This window comes from Arachis ipaensis, chromosome B2 (genome assembly GCF_059453495.1).
Source record: "Arachis ipaensis isolate K30076 ecotype BB chromosome B2, ASM5945349v1, whole genome shotgun sequence".
Taxonomy (NCBI): domain Eukaryota; kingdom Viridiplantae; phylum Streptophyta; class Magnoliopsida; order Fabales; family Fabaceae; genus Arachis; species Arachis ipaensis.
Window position 1 is genome coordinate 97,174,675 of NC_142437.1, and position 17,649 is coordinate 97,192,323.

The window sequence follows — 17,649 nt, forward strand, 5'->3', positions numbered from 1 at the left end:
TAGCATGATCAATGTAGATAATGACCTTAGATCCTACTAAATAGGATCTAAACTTGTCAATGGCATAAACCACTGCAAGTAATTCCTTTTCTGTGGTAGTATAGTTCTTCTGTGCGTCATTTAGAACCTGAATGGCATAATAAATGACATGTAGAAGCTTGTCATGTCTCTGCCCCAGAACTGCGCCAATGGCATGGTCACTGGCATCACACATCAGTTCAAATGGTAAGTCCCAGTTGGGTGCAGAGATTACAGGCGCAGTGATAAGCTTAGCTTTTAGAGTCTCAAAGGTGTGCAGGCATTCTTGGTCAAAGACAAAGGGAACGTCAGTGGCCAAGAGATTACACAGGGGTTTTGAGATTTTAGAAAAGTCCTTTATGAACCTCCTATAGAATCTTGCATGTCCTAGGAAACTTCTGATTGCCTTGACATTAGTAGGTGGTGGCAATCATTCAATCACCTGTACTTTAGCTTGATCCACTTCTATCCCCTTGTCTGAAATCCGATACCCAAGAACAATGCCCTCAGTCACCATGAAGTGGCATTTTTCCCAATTCAAAACTAGGTTTGTCTCTTGGCATCTTTTCAAGACTAGGGCCAAATGATCAAGGCAGGAGTCAAATGAGTCTCCAAAGATAGAGAAGTCATCCATGAACACTTCAAGGAACTTCACCACTATATCAGATAAGATGGAAAGCATGCATCTCTGGAAGGTGGCAGGTGCATTACACAGGCCAAATGACATTTGCCTATAGGCAAACACGCCATATGGGGATGTGAATGCTGTCTTCTCTTGATCTTATAGATCCACTGCTATTTGATTGTACCCTACTAGTCTCTCTAGCATTTGATCAATAAATGGTAACGGAAAATGATCCTTTCTGGTAGCGTTATTGAGCTTCCTATAGTCAATACACATACACCACCCTTTAACTGTCCTTGTAGGGATCAGTTCATTCTTTTCATTATGAACCACTGTCATGCCTCCCCTTTTGGGAACAACTTCGATAGGGCTCACTGATGAGCGGATAATTTATACGCTTTTTGGCATTGTTTTTACATAGTTTTTAGTATGATTTAGTTAATTTTTAGTATACTTTTTGTTAGTTTTTAAATAAAAATTACATCTCTAGACTTTACTAAGAGTTTGTATATTTTTCTGTGATTTCAGGTAATTTCTGGCTGAAATTGAGGGACTTGAGCAAAAATCAGATTTAGAGGCTGAAGAAGGACTGCAGATGCTGTTGGATTCTGACCTCCCTGCACTCAAAGTGAATTTTCTGGAGCTACAAGCGTCCAAATGGCGCGCTCTTAATATCGTTGGAAAGTAGACATCCAGGGCTTTCCAGCAATATATAATAGTACATACTTTGCCCGAGTTTAGATGACGCAAACTGGCGTTCAACGCCAGCTCTCTGCCCTATTCTGGAGTTAAACGCTAGAAACAGGTTGCAAAGCAGAGTTAAATGCCAGAAATAGGTTACAAACTGGCGTTTAACTCCAAGATAGACCTCTGCACGTAAAAGCTTCAATTCTCAGCCCAAGCACACACCAAGTGGGCCCGGAAGTGAATTTCTGCATCATTTACTCATTTCTGTAACCCTAGTAACTAGTTTAGTATAAATAGAACTTTTTACTATCATGTTAGGAATCTGATCTTTGATTAGTTTTATGCTATTTTAGACCTTTATGGGGGCTGGCCATTTGGCCATGCCTGGACCTTGTTCTTATGTATTTTCAATGGTAGAGTTTCTACACACCATAGATTAAGGTGTGGAGCTCTGCTGTTCCTCATGAATTAATGCAAAGTACTACTGTTTTTCTATTCAATTCAAGCCTATTTCTTCTCGAAGATATTCATTCGCACACAAGAACATGATGAATATGATGATTATGTGACGCTCATCTTCATTCTCACTTATGAACGCGTGCCTGACAAACACTTCCGTTCTACATGCAAACAAGCCTGAATGCGTATCTCTTAGCCTCCTGATCTACAATCATAGTCTTCGTGGTATAGGCTAGAATTATTGGCGGCCATTCTTGAGATCCGGAAAGTCTAAACCTTGTCTGTGGTATTCCGAGTAGGATCCGGGAAGGGATGGCTGTGACGAGCTTCAAACTCGCGAGTGCTGGGCATAGTAACAGACGCAAAAGGATTACTGAATTCTATTCCAATATGATCGAGAACCGACAGATGATTAGCCGTGCGGTGACAGCGCATCTTGGACCATTTTCACTGAGAGGACGGAAAGTAGCCATTGACAACGGTGATACCCTACATAAAGCTTGCCATGGAAAGGAGTAGGAATGATTGGATGAAGACAGTAGGAAAGCAGAGGTTCAGGAGGAACAAAAGCATCTCTATACGCTTATCTGAAATTCTCACCAAGGAATTACATAAGTATCTCTATCCTATTTTATATTTTAATTATATTTTAATTATCAATTCACCATAACCAATTGAATCCGCCTGACTGAGATTTACAAAGTGACTATAGCTTGCTTCAAGCCGACAATCTCCGTGGGATCGACCCTTACTCACGTAAGGTTTATTACTTGGACGACCCAGTGCACTTGCTGGTTAGTTGTGCGAAGTTGTGATAAAGAACTAAGATTATGAACGTGCGTATAAAGTTTTCAGTGCCACTACCAAGGAATGAATGATCACGATTTTCCCACACCAAGTTTTTGGCGCCGTTGCCGGGGATTGTTCGAGTTTGGACAACTGACGGTTCATCTTGTTGCTCAGATTAGGTAATTTTATTTTAATTTTAAGCTTTTTGTTTTTATTCTTTTTATTTTCGAAAAATTTTCAAAAAAAATAATAATTTAATAAAAATAAATTATTCTATATTCTTCAGAATTTTTAAGAATGAATTCTAGAGTTTCTTCATGATTTGTTGAAGCCTGGCTGGCTGTCTAGGCATGTCTAAATTTTTGGACTGAGGCTTCCACTTATCATGGCAAGAGTCCTTGGACTCTCATCTAATCAGCTATTATATGCCTGATTTGTATCTGCTGAAGCTTGGCTGGCCATTGGCCATGTCTAGTGTTTTGGACCGGAGCTTTCACTGAAAGCTTGGCTGGCTACTAAGCCATGTCTAATTCCTGGACTGGAGCTTTAGACTAACATTGCATGATTCTTGGAATTCTCATTAAAAATTTTGAAATCCTTATTTTTCTTTTCCAATTAATTTTCGAAAAAAATCCAAAAAAATTTTAATAAAACCATAAAAACCAAAAATTTGATGTTTCTTGTTTGAGTCTTGTGTCAATTTTAAGTTTGGTGTCAATTGCATCTTTTTAATTTCATTAAAATTTTCGAAAACTCATGCATGGTGTTCTTCATAATCTTCAAGTTGTTCTTGATGATTTGCTTTGTTTGGTCTTTGCACTTTTATGTTTTGTGTCTTTTCTTGTTTTTCATATGCATTTTCAATTTGTTAGTGTCTAAAGTTTGAAAATTTCTAATTTTGGTGTCTTGCATGTTTTTCTTTTCTTAAAAATTTTCAAAAATAAGTTCTTGGTGTTTATCTTGACATTCAAAGTGTTCTTGGTGTTCATCTTGACATTCAAAGTGTTCTTGCATGTTTCCTTTGTTTTGATCCAAAATTTTTATGTCTTGAGTCTTTTTGATGTTTTTCTCTTTCATCATTAAAAATTTAAAAATAAAAAAAAATATCTTTCCCTTATTTCTCATAAATTTTCAAAAATTTGACTTGACTTTTTTAAAACTTTTTAAAATTTAGTTGTTTCTTATGAGTCAAATCAAATTTTCAATTTAAAAATCCTATCGTTTTCAAATCTTTTTCAAAAATCAAATCTTTTTCATTTTTTCTTTCATATTTTCGAAAATTTCAAATTGATTTTCAAAAATCTTTTTCTTATTTTGTTTCATAATTTCAAAATCTTTACTAAGAATTAATGTGATTGATTCAAAAAATTTTAAGTTTGTTACTTGCCTATTAAGAAAGGTTCAATCTTTAAATTTTAAATTCATATCTTTTTGTTTCTTGTTAGTCAAGTAATCAACTTTAATTTTCAAAATCAAATATCTTAAAATTTATTTTTCAAATCTTTTTCAAAATAAGTTTCAATCACATCTTTTTCAAAATCAATTTCAAAATCTTTTCTAACCTCTTATCTTTTCAATTTGATTTTCAAATCTTTTTCAAATTAATCCTATCTTTTTGTTTGATTCTTATCTTTTTCAAAACTACCTAACTAATTCTCTCTCTCTAATTTTCGAAAATCACCTTCCTCTTTTTCAAAATTCCTTTTTAATTAACTAATTTTTTTGAATTTTAATTTAATTTAATTTTTCTTTTTTTTATTTTTATTTTTAAATTTTATTTTATTTCGAATTTTAACTTTAAATTTAAATTAAAAAAATATATTTTTCTTTTCTTTTCAATGATTTTCGAAAATTCTTCTCCCTCATCTCCTTCTAATTATTTATTTATTTACTAACACTCCTCTTCATCTAAAAATTCGAACCCTCTCTTCCTCTTGGTGTTCGAATTTCTCTTCTTCTATTCTTCTCTTCTTATACTCACATAAGGAATCTCTATACTATGACATAGAGGATTCCATATTTTCTTTTCTGTTCTCTTCTTTTTCATGTGAGCAGGAACAAGGATAAGAACCTTCTTGTTGAAGCTGATCCTAAACTTGAAAGGGCTCTGAAGAGGAAGCTAAGGGAAGCTAAAGCATAACTCTCTGGAGAAAATCTGACAGAAATTTTCGAAAAAGAAGAAGACATGGCCGAAAATAATAACAATGCAAGGAAGATGCTTGGTGACTTTACTACACCAAATTCCAATTTACATAGAAGAAGCATCTCAATCCCTGCCATTGGAGCAAACAATTTTGAGCTAAAGCCTCAATTAGTTTCTCTGATGCAACAGAACTGTAAGTTTCATGGACTTCCATCAGAAGATCCTTTTCAGTTCTTAACTGAATTCTTGTAGATCTGTGATACTGTTAAGACCAATGGGGTTGACTCCGAGGTCTACAGGCTTATGCTTTTCCCGTTTGCTGTAAGAGACAGAGCTAGAATATGGTTGGACTCTCAACCTAAAGATAGCCTGAACTCTTGGGATAAGTTGGTCACGACTTTCTTAGCCAAGTTCTTTCCTCCTCAAAAGCTTAGCAAGCTTAGAGTGGATGTTCAAACCTTCAAACAGAAAGAAGGTGAATCCCTCTATGAAGTTTGGGAGAGATACAAGCAACTGACCAAAAAGTGTCCTTCTGACATGCTTTCATAATGGACCATCCTGGATATATTCTATGATGGTCTGTCTGAATTATCAAAGATGTCATTGGACCATTCTGCAGGTGGATCCATTCACCTAAAGAAAACGCCTGCAGAAGCTCAGGAACTCATTAACATGGTTGCAAATAACCAGTTCATGTACACTTCTGAAAGAAATCATGTGAGTAATGGGATGCCTCAGAGGAAGGGAGTTCTTGAAATTGATACTCTGAATGCCATATTGGCTCAGAATAAAATATTGACTCAGCAAGTCAATATGATTTTTCAGAGTCTGAATGGATTGCAAGCTGCATCCAACAGTACTCAAGAGGCATCTTCTGAAGAAGAAGCTTATGATCCTAAGAACCCTGCAATAGCAGAGGTGAACTACATGGGGGAACCCTATAGAAATACCTATAATCCCTCATGGAGAAATCATCCAAATTTCTCATGGAAGGATCAACAAAAGCCTCAACAAGGCTTTAATAATGGTGGAAGAAACAGGTTTAGCAATAGCAAGCCTTTTCCATCATCCACTCAGCAACAGACAGAGAATTCTGAGCAGAATCCATCTAGCTTAGCAAATATAGTCTCTGATCTATCTAAGGCCACTTTAAGTTTCATGAATGAAAAAAGGTCCTCCATTAGAAATTTGGAGGCACAAGTGGGCCAGTTGAGTAAAAGGGTCACTGAAATTCCTCCTAGTACTCTCCCAAGCAATACAGAAGAGAATCCAAAAAGAGAGTGCAAGGCCATTACCTTACTTGGTGTGGCCGAACCCAAAGAGGAGGAGAAGGACGTGAATCCTAGTGAGGAAGACCTCCTAGGACGCTCAGTGACCAAAAAAGAGTTTTCTTTTGAGGAACCAAAGGAATCTGAGGCTCATCTAGAGACCATAGATATTCCATTGAACCTCTTTCATCCCTTCATGAGCTCTGATGAGTATTCATCCTCTGAAGAGGATGAAGACATTACTGAAGAGCAAGTTGCTAAATACCTTGGTGCAATCATGAAGCTGAATGCCAAATTATTTGGTAATGAGACTTGGGAAGATGAACCTCCCTTGCTCACCAATGAACTGAATGCATTGGATAGGCATAAATTACCTCAAAAGAAACAGGATCCTGGTAAATTTCTAATTCCCTGTAACATAGGCACCATGACCTTTGAGAAGGCTCTGTGTGACCTGGGGTCAGGAATAAACTTAATGTCACTCTCTATAATGAAGAAACTTGGGATATTTGAGGTACAAGCTGTCAGAATCTCATTAGAGATGGCAGACAACTCAAGAAAATAGGCTTATGGACAAGTAGAGGACGTGTTAGTAAAGGTTGAAGGCCTTTACATCCCTGCTGATTTCATAATCCTAGACTCTGGGAAGGATGAGGATGAATCCATCATCCTTGGAAGACCCTTCCTAGCCATAGCAAGAGCTGTGCTTGATGTGGACAGAGGAGAATTGGTCCTTCAACTAAATGAGGACAACCTTGTATTTAAAACTCAAGGATCTCCTTCTGTAACCATGGAGAGGAAGCATGAAAACCTTCTCTCACTGCAGAGTCAACCAAAGCCCCCACAGTCAAATTCTAAGTTTGGTGTTGGGAGGCCACAACCAAACTCTAAGTTTGGTATTGAACCCCCACATTCAAACTCTAAGTTTGGTGTTGGGAGGTCCCAACATTGCTCTGAATATCTGTGAGGCTCCATGAGAGTCCACTATCAAGCTATTGACATTAAAGAAGCACTTGTTGGGAGGCAACCCAATGTTATTTAATTATATTTATTTATTTTTTATTGTTATTTTATTTTTTTAGGTTGATGATCATGTGGAGTCACAAAAACTACTGAAAAATCAAAAACAGAATGAAAAACAGCTTTAAAAACAGCTCACCCTGGAGGAAGAACTTACTGGCATTTAAATGCCAGTAAGAAGCATCAAACTGGCGTTTAACGCCAGAAAGAAGCATCAAGCTGGCATTAAACACCAGAAACAAGCACCAGACTGGCGTTTAACGCCAGAACAAAGCATGGAAGTGGCGTTAAACGCCATAAACAAGCAGCAAGCTGGCGTTTAATGCCAGACATGCATGCTGAGGGCGTTTTACACGCCTAATTGGAGCAGGGATGTTAAGTCTTTGACCCCACTGGATTTGTGGACCCCACAGGATCTGTGGACCCACAGGATCCCCACCTACCCTAACTCTCTCTCTTCACACTTTTTCATAACCCTCTTTCCCAAATACCCTTCACCAATCACCTCCATTACTCCTCCAAAACCATCATACAACCCACCTACACCCACCCATTCAAATTCAAACCATCACTCCCTCCTTTTCACACATCATAACCACCTAAAACCCCCTTTGGCCGAACCACTCACACCTCTCCATCTCATCCATTTTCTTCTTCTTCTCCTCCTTCTTCTCTTCTTTTGCTCGAGGACGAGCAAACCTTCTAAGTTTGGTGTGGTAAAAGCATTGCTTTTTATTTTTTCATAACCATTTATGGCACCTAAGGCCGGAGAAACCTCTAGGAAGAGGAAAGGGAAGACAAAAGCTTCCACCTCCAAGTCATGGGAGATGGAGAGATTCATCTCAAGGGTCCATAGCTCAGTAGTAGAGCATTTGACTACACAACAAGAGATTATAGACCTCAACAAGAGCATAAGGAAATTCCTCACCATGAAATCCCTGAGATGCCTCAGGGAATGCACTTCCCTCCACAAAACTATTGCGAGCAAATCAACACCTCCCTAGGAGAATTAAGTTCCAACATGGGACAACTAAGGATGGAACACCAAGAGCAATCCATCATTCTCCATGAGATTAGAGAAGATCAAAGAGCTATGAGGGAGGAGCAACAAAGACAAGGAAGAGACATAGAGGAGCTCAAGAGCACCATTGGTTTTTTAAGAAGAGGAAGACGCCACCCTCACTAAGGTGGACCCGTTCTTTAATCTCCTTGTTCTTATTTTCCTGTTTTTCATTTACTATGCTTCATGTTTATTTATGTTTGTGTCTTTATTACATGATCATTAGTGTTTAAGTGTCTATGTCTTAAAGCTATGAATGTCCTATGAATCCATCACCTCTCTTAAATGAAAACTATTCTAAAAACAAAAGAACAAGAAGTACATGGTTTCAAATTTATCCTTGAAACTAGTTTAATTATTTTGTTGTGGTGACAATACTTTTTATTTTCTGAATGAATGCTTGAACAGTGCATATGTCTTTTGATATTGTGGTTTATGAATGTTAAATATGTTGGCTCTTGAAAGAATGATGAAAAAGGAGAAATGTTATTGATAATCTGAAAAATCATAAAATTGATTCTTGAAGCAAGAAAAAGCAGTGAATACAAAAGCTTGCGAAAAAAAAAAGAGAAAAGAAAAATGGCGAAAAAAAAAGAGAAAGAAAAAGAAAAAGCAAGCAGAAAAAGCCAATAGCTCTTTAAATCAAAAGGCAAGAGCAAAAAGCCAATAGCTCTTAAAACCAAAAGGCAAGGGTAATAAAAAGGATCCAAGGCTTTGAGCATCAGTGGATAGGAGGGCCTAAAGGAATAAAATCCTGGCCTAAGCGACTAAACCAAGCTGTCCCTAACCATGTGCTTGTGGCGTGAAGGTGTCAAGTGAAAACTTGAGACTGAGCGGTTAAAGTCAAGGTCCAAAACAAAAAAAAAGAGTGTGCTTAAGAACCCTGGACACCTCTAATTGGGGACTTTAGCAAAGCTGAGTCACAATCTGAAAAGGTTCACCCAGTTATGTGTCTGTGACATGTATGTATCCGGTGGTAATACTGGAAAACAGAGTGCTTAGGGCCACGGCCAAGACTCATAAAGTAGCTGTGTTCAAGAATCAACATACTGAACTAGGAGAATCAATAACACTATCTAAATTCTAAGTTCCTGTAGATGCCAATCATTCTGAACTTCAATGAATAAAGTGAGATGCCAAAACTATTCAAAAGGCAAAAAGCTACTAGTCCCGCTCATCTGATTGGAGCTAAGTTTCATTGATATTTTGGAATTTATAGTATATTCTCTTCTTTTTATCCTATTTGATTTTTAGTTGCTTGGGGACAAGCAATAATTTAAGTTTGGTGTTGTGATGAGCGGATAATTTATACGCTTTTTGGCATTGTTTTTACATGGTTTTTAGTATGATTTAGTTAATTTTTAGTATATTTTTGTTAGTTTTTAAATAAAAATCACATTTCTAGACTTTACTATGAGTTTGTATGTTTTTCTGTGATTTCAGGTAATTTCTGGCTGAAATTGAGGGACTTGAGCAAAAATCAGATTCAGAGGCTGAAGAAGGACTGTAGATGTTGTTGGATTCTGACCTCCCCGCACTCAAAGTGGATTTTCTGGAGCTACAGAAGTCCAAATGGCGCGCTCTCAATTTCGTTGGAAAGTAGACATCCAGGGCCTTCCAGCAATATATAATAGTCCATACTTTGCTCGAGTTTAGATGACGCAAACTGGCGTTCAACGCCAGCTCTCTGCCCTATTCTGGAGTTAAACGACAGAAACAGGTTGCAAAGCAGAGTTAAACGCCAGAAACAGGTTACAAACTGGTGTTTAACTCCAAGAAAGACCTCTACATGGAAAAGCTTCAATGCTCAGCCCAAGCACACACTAAATAGGCCCGAAAGTGAATTTCTGCATCATTTACTCATTTCTGTAACCCTAGTAACTAGTTTAGTATAAATAGAACTTTTTACTATCATGTTAGGAATCTAATCTTTGATTAGTTTTATGCTATCTTAGACCTTTATGGGGGCTGGCCATTCGGCCATGCCTGGACCTTGTTCTTATGTATTTTCAACGGTAGAGTTTCTACACACCATAGATTAAGGTGTGGAGCTCTGCTGTTCCTCATGAATTAATGCAAAGTACTTTATTTTTCTATTCAATTCAAGCCTATTTCTTCTCTAAGATATTCATTCGCACACAAGAACAAGATGAATGTGATGATTATGTGACGCTCATCTTCATTCTCACTTATGAACGCGTGCCTAACAAACACTTCCGTTCTACATGCAAACAAGCTTGAATGCGTATCTCTTAGCCTCCTGATCTACGATCAGAGTCTGTGGTATAGGCTAGAATTATTGGTGGCCATTCTTGAGATCCGGAAAGTTTAAACCTTCTCTGTGGTATTCCGAGTAGGATCCGGGAAGAGATGGCTGTGACGAGCTTCAAACTTGCGAGTGCTGGGCGTAGTGACAGACGCAAAAGGATTACTGAATCCTATTCCAGTATGATCAAGAACTGACAGATGATTAGCCGTGTGGTGACAGCACATCTTGGACCATTTTCACTGAGAGGACGGGAAGTAGCCATTGACAACGGTGATGCCCTACATAAAGCTTGCCATGGAAAGGAGTAGGAATGATTGGATGAAGACAGCAGGAAAGCAGAGGTTCAGGAGGAACAAAAGCATCTCTATACGCTTATCTGAAATTCTCACCAAGGAATTACATAAGTATCTCTATCCTATTTTATATTTTAATTTTATTTTAATTATCACTTCACCATAACCAATTGAATCCGCCTGACTGAGATTTACAAAGTGACTATAGCTTGCTTCAAGCCGACAATCTCCGTGGGATCGACCCTTACTCACGTAAGGTTTATTACTTGGACGACCCAGTGCATTTGCTGGTTAGTTGTGCGAAGTTGTGACAAAGAACTAAGATTATGAACGTGCGTATAAAGTTTTCAGCGCCGTTACCAAGGAATGAACGATCACGATTTTCCTACACCACTCACCCAGGGGCTGTCAGAAATGGGATAAATGATTCCAGCCTCCCAGAGCTTAGTGACCTCCTTCCGCACTACTTCCTTCATGGCTGGATTTAGTTGCCTTTGTGGTTGCACCACTAGTTTGGTGTCATCCTCCAGCAGGATTTTGTGCATGCATCGGGTTGGGCTAATGCCTTTAAGGTCACTTATAGTCCACCCAAGGGCGGTCTTGTGAGTTTTGAGCACTTTAATTAGTGCGTCTTCTTCCTGTGGCTCTAAAGCAGAGCTTATGATTACATGATAAGTGTCTTTATCTCCTAGAAATGCATATTTCAGGGAAGATGGTAATAGCTTGAGCTCGAGTTTTGGAGGTTTATCATCTTCTTTAGGAGCACTTAAAGTTTCCTGTATTTCATCTGCATCCTCCAACTCGAGTCTGGTAACCATGTTTACTTTTTCCACTAGGGAGTCGATGATATCAATGCTCAAGTACTCCTCTGGGGTGTCCGATGTTTCATGGCTTTAATAGCATTCAGCACATATTCATCCTCATTGACTCTTAGGGTTACTTCCCTTTTTTGCACATCAATGAGGGTTCTTCCTGTAGCTAGGAAGGGTCTTCCTAGGATAAGGGATGCACTCTTGTACCCATTGATGAGCGGATATTTTATACGCTTTTTGGGGTTAATTTCACATAGATTTTAGTATATTTTAGTTAGTTTTTAGTTTATTCTCATTAGTTTCAAGGCAAAATTCATATTTCTGGACTTTACTATGAGTTTGTGTGTTTTTCTGTAATTTCAGGTATTTTCTGGCTGAAATTGAGGGAGCTGAGCAAAAATCTTATTCAGGCTGAAAAAGGACTGCTGATGCTGTTGGATTCTGACCTCTCTGCACTCAAAATAGAATTTCTGGAGCTACATGAGTCCAAATGGCGCGCTTCTAATTGCGTTAGAAAGTAGACATCCAGGGCTTTCCAGAAATATATAATAGTCCATACTTTGCTTAAGGATAGATGATGTAAACTGGCGTTCAACGCCAGTTCCATGCTGCTGTCTGGCGTCCAGCGCCAGAAACAAGTTACAAAGTGGAGTTCAACGCCAGAAACAGGTTACAACCTGGCGTTGAACACCCAAAACAGCCCAGGCACGTGAGAAGCTTTAGTCTCAGCCCTAGCACACACCAAGTAGGCCCCAGAAGTAGATTTCTGCACTATCTATCATAGTTTACTCATTTTCTGTAAACCTAGGTTACTAGTTGAGTATTTAAACAACTTTTAGAGACTTATTTTGTATCTCATGACATTTTAGATCTGAACTTTGTACCTTTTGACGGCATGAGTCTCTAAACTCCATTGTTGGGGGTGAGGAGCTCTGCTGTGCCTCAATGAATTAATGCAAGTATCTCTGTTTTCCATTCAAACATGTGTGTTCCTATCTAAGATATCCATTCGCGCCTAATTATGGAGAAGGTGATGATCCGTGACATTCATCACCTTCCTCAATCCATGAACGTGTGTCTGACAATCACCTCCGTTCTACATCAGATTGAATGAATATCTCTTAGATTCCTTAATCAGAATCTCCGTGGTATAAGCTAGAATCCATTGGCAGCATCCTTGAGAATCCGGAAAGTCTAAACCTTGTCTGTGGTATTCCTAGTAGGATTCTGGGATTGGATGACTGTGACGAGCTTCAAACTCGCGAGTGCTGGGCGTAGTGACAGACGCAAAAGGACAGCAAATCCTATTCCGATATGATCGAGAACCTACAGATGATTAGCCGTGCGGTGACAGCGCACCTGGACCATTTTCACTGAAAGGAAGGATGGTAGCCATTGACAATGGTGATCCTCCAACACACAGCTTGCCATAGGAGGGACGTGCGTGCGTGAAGAAGATAGGGAGAAAGCAGAGATTCAAAGGACAAAGCATCTCCAAAACTCCAACATATTCTCTAATACTGCACAACAAGTATTTAATTCGCACTCCTTTATTTTCCACTATTTAACTGATAAACATAATTGACTTTCTGACTAAGATTTACAAGATAACCATAGATTGCTTCAAACCAACAATCTCCGTGGGATTCGACCCTTACTTACGTAAGGTATTACTTGGACGACCCAGTGCACTTGCTGGTCATGTGTGCGAAATTGTAAGAGAGTAACAATTTTGTGCACCAAGTTTTTGGCGCCGTTGCCGGAGATTGTTTGAGTTTGAACAACTGACGGTGAATTTTGTTGCTTAGATTAGGAAATTTTTGTCTTTTTGGTCAGAGTCCTTTATTTTCTTTTCAAAAAAAAAATATCCTTCTTCAAAACAAGTGTTACATTTATTGCCCAATTGGCTAGAGTGTTGGTTTATATTCTTGATGATTGGGCACCAGTTTTATTAAAAATCCTTTTCAAAAAAGTAATTTTTCTATTAAATTCTGTGCCAAACTTTAAGTTTGGTGTTTTCTTGTTGATTTTTTTGTGTTTTTCGAAAATTTTAGTTTGGTTTTCTAAAAAATTTTAAGTTTGGTGTTCTTCCTTCATGTTCTTGTGTTCTTGTGAGTCTTCAAAGTGTTCTTGAGTTTTCCTTGTGTCTTGATCTTAAAATTTTTAAGTTTGGTGTTCCTTGGTGTTTTCCCTCCAAAATTTTCGAAAACTAGGAGCATTAGATCTAAAAAAATTTTAAATCTTGTACTATTTTATTGTTTTTCTCTTTCCTCACTAAATTCAAAAATATCTTTTCTCTCTATTTCTAAAACAAATTTTCGAAAATTATTTTCTAAAAATTCAGATTTTTTTTTTCAAAATTTAAAATCTTTTCCAAATCATATCTTTTTCAAAACTTCCTAACCACTTTCTCTCTCCTCAATTTTTTCGAAAATATTCACCTATTTTTTTTACTTTATTTTAATTTATTTATTTTCTAAATAAGTAAATAAATAAATAAATAAATAAAAATAATTTTTTTATTTGACATCATCTCCCTTTCTCCATCATGGATCTAAGTGGAAATGAACAGTCCAGGAGGACTCTGGGGTCATATGCTAACCCCTCTACTGCTTCATATGGGAAGAGTATCTGCATACCCTCCATTGGAGTCAGTAGCTTTGAGTTGAATCATCAGCTCATTATCATGGTGCAGCAAAGCTGCCAGTATTCCGGTCTTCCACAGGAAGAACCTACAGAGTTTCTGGCACAATTTTTACAAATTGCTGACACAGTACATGATAAGGAAATAGATCAGGATGTCTACAGACTATTACTATTTCTGTTTGCTGTAAAAGATCAAGCTAAGAGGTGGTTAAATAACCAACCTAAGGCCAGCATAAGGACATGGAAACAGCTGACAGAAAAATTCCTGAATCAATACTTTCCCCCAAAACGGATGACACAGCTAAGGCTGGACATCCAAGGCTTCAAACAAGGAGATAATGAATCTCTTTATGATGCCTGGGAGAGATACAGAGAGATGCTACGAAAATGCCCCTCTGAAATATTTTCAGAGTGGGTTCAGTTAGACATCTTCTATTATGGGCTTGCAGAAGGAGCTCAGATGTCTCTAGATTACTCAGCTGGTGGATCTATCCACATGAGAAAGAAAATTGAAGAGGCTCAAGAGCTCATTGATACAGTTGCCAGGAATCAGCATCTGTACCTAAGCAGTGACCCTTCCATGAAAGAAGAGGTTAAAACAATAACTGCTGAACTCAGCCCTGTAAAACAAGCTGCTGAATTCAATCAGCAATTGGACTTTCTAACAAAGCAGTTAGCCGAATTCAAGGATAAACTACAAGAGACAAGGATGGCTAATATAAATATGGAAGAACAATTGAAGCAAACAAAGCAGCAGCTGTCAAGACAAATAACAGAAGAATGCCAAGCAGTCCAATTAAGAAGTGGGAAAACATTAAATACCCCACCTCAAGGCAGCAAAGAGCTAAGGAATGAGCAAACCACCCAAAATTCACCTGAGGACAGTAAGAGCCCAGGGAAAAGTAATTCTGGCGCTAAAACGCCAGAAATCTGGTGGAAGGCTGGCGCTGAATGCCCAGACCATGCCCAAGACTGGTGTTCAACGCCAGTAACAAGCAAGGACTGGCGTTCAACGCCAGAAACAAGCGAGGATCTGGCGTTGAACGCCCAAAATGGGCAGGATCTGGCGTTGAACGCCCAAAATGGGCACAGTTCTGGCGTTCAGACGCCAGGAACAGACAAGGAGTTGGCGTCTAACGTCACTCCAGCTTCTAACTCTGGCACTCCACTGCCAGTGAGGGATCAGACACACACAAGTGCTGATGACAACCCCTCTAAAAAGGCTTCCTCAACCACTTCTGTAGGCAATAAACCTACAGCAACTAAGGTTGAGGAATATAAAGCCAAGATACCTTATCCTCAAAAACTCCGAAAAGAGGAGCAGGATAAGCAATTTGCTCGCTTTGCAGATTATCTCAGGACTCTTGAAATAAAGATTCCATTTGTAGAGGCACTTGAGCAAATACCTTCTTATGCCAAGTTCATGAAAGAGATCTTGAGTCATAAGAAGGATTGGAGAGAAACTGAAAGAGTTCTCCTCACTAAAGAATGCAGTGCAGTCATTCTGAAAAGCTTTCCTGAAAAGCTCAAAGACCCTGGGAGTTTTCTGATACCATGCACATTAGAAGGTAATTACACCAAGACAGCTTTATGTGATCTTGGGGCAAGCATCAACCTAATACCTGCATCCACTATCAGAAAGCTTGGTTTAACTGAAGAAGTTAAACCAACCCGGATATGTCTCCAACTTGCTGATGGCTCCATTAAATACCCATCAGGCGTGATTGAAGACATGATCGTCAGAGTTGGGCCATTCACCTTTCCCACTGACTTTGTAGTGCTGGAAATGGAGGAGCACAAGAGTGCTACTCTCATTCTAGGAAGACCCTTCCTAGCAACTGGACGAACCCTCATTGATGTCCAACAGGGGGAAATAACCCTGAGAGTCAATGATGACGAGTTTAAGTTGAATGCTGTCAAAGACATGCAGCATCCAAACACACCAAAAGACTGCATGAAAGTTGATCTTATCGACTCTTTGGTAGAAGAGATCAACATGGCTGAGAGTCTCGAATCAGAGTTGGAAGACATCTTTAAAGATGCTCAGCCTGATTTGGAGGATTCAGAGGAGATTAAAGAGCCTCTGAAATTTTCTCTGGAAAAGGAAAAACCTCCTAAACCCGAGCTCAAACCATTACCACCATCCCTGAAATATGTAAATCTAGGAGAAGGTGATACTTTTCCAGTGATCATAAGCTCTGCTTTAAACCCACAGGAAGAGGAAGCACTTATTCAAGTGCTAAGGACACACAAGACAGCTCTTGGGTGGTCCATAGGTGACCTTAAGGGCATAAGCCCAGCTAGATGCATGCACAAAATCTTATTGGAGGATAATGCTAAACCAGTGGTTCAACCACAGAGGCGGCTAAATCCAGCCATGAAGGAAGTGGTGCAGAAAGAGGTCACCAAATTACTAGAGGCTGGGATTATTTATCCTATTTCTGATAGCTCCTGGGTGAGACCTGTCCAAGTCGTCCCAAAAAAAGGAGGCATGACAGTGATTCATAATGAAAAAAAAGAACTGGTTCCTACAAGAACAGTTACAGGGTGGCGCATGTGTATTGACTACAGAAGGCTCAATACAGCCACCAGAAAGGATCATTTTCCTTTACCATTCATAGACCAGATGCTAGAAAGACTGGCAGGTCATGATTATTACTGCTTTCTGGATGGCTACTCAGGCTATAACCAGATTGCAGTAGATCCCCAGGATCAAGAGAAAACAGCATTCACATGTCCATCTGGAGTGTTTGCTTATAGAAGGATGCCATTTGGGCTGTGTAATGCGCCTGCAACCTTTCAGAGATGCATGCTCTCTATTTTCTCTGATATGGTGGAAAAATTTCTGGAAGTCTTCATGGATGACTTCTCAGTATATGGAGACTCATTCGGCTCCTGTCTTGATCACCTGAAACTTGTTTTGAAGAGATGCCAAGAGACCAACCTAGTTTTAAACTGGGAAAAATGTCACTTCATGGTGACTGAAGGGATTGTCCTTGGGCATAAAATCTCAAACAAGGGGATAGAGGTGGATCAAGCAAAAATAGAGGTAATTGAGAAATTACCACCACCTGCCAATGTTAAGGCAATCAGAAGCTTTCTGAGGCATGCAGGATTCTATAGGAGGTTTATAAAAGATTTTTCAAAAATCGCAAAACCTCTAAGCAATCTGCTAGCTGCTGACACACCATTTGTGTTTGACACAGAGTGTCTGCAGGCGTTTGAAACGCTGAAAGCTAAGCTGGTCACAGCACCAGTTATTTCTGCACCAGACTGGACATTACCATTTGAGCTAATGTGTGATGCCAGTGATCACGCCATTGGTGCAGTATTGGGATAGAGGCATGACAAGCTTCTGCACGTCATTCATTACGCTAGTCGCATTTTAAATGATGCCCAGAAAAATTACACAACCACAGAAAAAAATTACTTGCAGTGGTTTATGCCATTGACAAGTTCAGATCATACTTAGTAGGATCAAAAGTGATTGTGTATACTGACCATGCTGCTCTTAAATATCTACTCACAAAGCAGGATTCAAAACCCAGGCTCATCAGATG

At 38.9% G+C, this 17,649-nt stretch overlaps 1 non-coding gene across 1 annotated transcript; it reads right to left on the reverse strand.

Moving 5' to 3' along the window:
• Positions 1 to 5,156: 5,156 nt before the first annotated feature.
• Positions 5,157 to 5,264, reverse strand: LOC148574942 (small nucleolar RNA R71). The gene has a single exon (XR_015906025.1). It is a non-coding gene; the product is annotated as a small nucleolar RNA R71 (small nucleolar RNA).
• Between the last annotated feature and the right edge of the window lie 12,385 nt (positions 5,265 to 17,649).